This window comes from Littorina saxatilis, linkage group LG7, assembly GCF_037325665.1.
Source record: "Littorina saxatilis isolate snail1 linkage group LG7, US_GU_Lsax_2.0, whole genome shotgun sequence".
NCBI classification, from domain to species: Eukaryota; Metazoa; Mollusca; class Gastropoda; order Littorinimorpha; family Littorinidae; genus Littorina; species Littorina saxatilis.
This window is the reverse complement of record NC_090251.1, coordinates 26,885,131-26,887,630: the sequence shown is the minus strand read 5'-3', so window position 1 is coordinate 26,887,630 and position 2,500 is coordinate 26,885,131.

The window sequence follows — 2,500 nt, the reverse complement described above, 5'->3', positions numbered from 1 at the left end:
AACACATACAAACACACCCTGACTCTCTTTCTAGCTCTGTCTGTGTCTCACACACACACATATACACCCACACACTCTCATTCACACACAAACAAGCACACATTGCCACACACACAAGATAAATAAATACGTCATAACATTTTGAATAAGCCATTTTATTTAAATGTCGTTTTTTCAACATCATATTTTGATCTTTACCAAGGAAATATCACATCGGATAACAATTTAAGCCTTAAATGTAAAACAAAAAGATAAATAAGGGCAAGGTCTAAAAAGGACTGAGAAACAAAACCTTAAAAAACAACAGGACAAAATAGGCAAAGAACCGATTTCGCAGACAATGTCCTTTGTCTTCTACTGTCAGCGCAGTCATCGTGTGATTAGTGTGTGCACTTCTGGCACTATAACATATCCTCAGGGGAGTTGGTGCCACACATGAAGCAGTACCACTAAATTTCGCAGCTTCATTTGTACCCCTCTTCTGTTGACAAATAGATATAAAAGGGCTACCTGCCCAATTGACTAAATATAAAAATCATTGCGCATAAAGTCTCAAAGCAAATAACTAAGAACAGATTTAAGAACGGATTTTGCAGACAGAAAAAAATGGCTAAGTACAGATTTCGAAGTCCTTTTGTCCGCTGCTGTCATAAAAAATGGCTAAGTACAGATTTCGAAGTCCTTTTGTCCGCTGCTGTCAGCGCAGTCCTCGTGTGCCCACTGTGTGCACCTCTGGCACTGTATCATGTTCTCAGGGGAGTTGGTACCACAGATGAAGCAGTACCAAGTGCTTTCCTCCGGGATAGAACGCATCGTCGAGAATGTTCTCCTTTTTTTTCCATCTGATCAGAAGATATTCCCCTCTTGTTTTTCTGAGCAGAAGATTTTGTAGCTTCATTCTTTCCTCTTTTCTGTTGACCTGCACGCCTTTTTGCAAGTGAAATCTCCAGCTTTTGCTTGTAAGGAGAAGATTTTTTTTTTCGTGATGATCTCTTCGACGAGCTTGTGGTTGTGCGTTGCAGGACATCAGCAGCAGGTAAGCTTACATTTGCTGCTGACACCAAGCAATCATAATGACCAGAATCTCCATGTCCAGTGTACAAATCAACGATGGGGGTGACGTTGGCAAATTTATTTCAGCTTCAAGAATGCTATTGATTAGTTCTTGTTCTATCTCTGGTGTTAATGTAGAAGGTCTTCCTGTGAACTTTACTTCTTCTTTTGCAAATTTGTTTATTTCCTTCTAAATGACTTTTAAGAGTTGTGACAGTAACACCATATGCTCTTGATACGCAACACAAACCCATATCTCCGTTTTTCACTGCCGACAAAGCGCAGCCCATTTCTTCTGGTAACCACCGCCGTTCGGGTCTCATAATACTGTCAAACAAATCAATCAATCATTCAATAAAACTTATAGAAGGGAAAAACACAACAAAACCGAAAAGAGAATTGAATACGTGAATAAAACAGCAGTGTTCAGTTTATTGTTTGATGAGTGTAAGATGGAACAGAATGCGGCAAAGCTGGAACACTGTTCCATGTTTGCCTCTCTTATGTGTTCCATCATTGCCGCATGGCACCTGCATGGATTTCGCGTTTTTCTGTTGGATACACGTGACGTTTCAAATCTTTTTTTCCGTTCAAGTTATTGCAAATCTATGAAGGTTTATCACAGCAATCAACATTTTACGTGAGCGTATATAGATAAAGAGTAATAATACGAATTGTAGACGGTAGAAATAAGAAGAAGAAGGAAAAAAAGGTTAAAAAACGTACAATTTGTTTTTGTTTTGCCGCGGTAGTCATTTTTTTTCTGGAATAATATCAAGGAATGTCACTAGACATTTCTGCAAAACAATTGTTCATGAATTGTTCCCCGTTGATCGCATATTGAGGTGTTCCAAGTTGGCCGACTGTTACAGGATTGGCGACTTTCCCTTATACGTTATAGCTTGTTTGAATATTTGTCTTGCTCTCTTTTTTTTTTATCGCTTACTCGATGTCTGTGGAGTTCTCGTTCAGGACATCATTTTGTTTGTCACTAGTATTAATCGATTTTGATTGTCTTCGAAGAAGATGATCTCATTTACAACGACTGATTGAGTTTTGACACAATAAAAACTAAATTAACCTGGCTCAGCCCAAAGAATCACACGGTATTGAAATCGTGACCACTGTTCATGATTTTATCTCCAAATATGGAGAGCTCCGACAAGAAAAGAGAACACTCCACAAGGCCCTTAATCAAGCCATTGTCAATCGGCTACAAAGGGAGTTCAGACTTGAGATAACTAACTCGAGAGAGGATAGCACTTGAAGTCGAGGATGAGACTTTTTTTTAACCAACACCTGACACAAGTGTTATGAATGTAAACAGAGGGTCTCCCTAACCCATTGCTATTGACCTACTGTGGAGATACACTCTTGGATCTTTTCCCTAATGTTGATGACTTCCCGAAAGAATAAGTTAGGGTCAAGGTCATATTTGTTGCCTAAA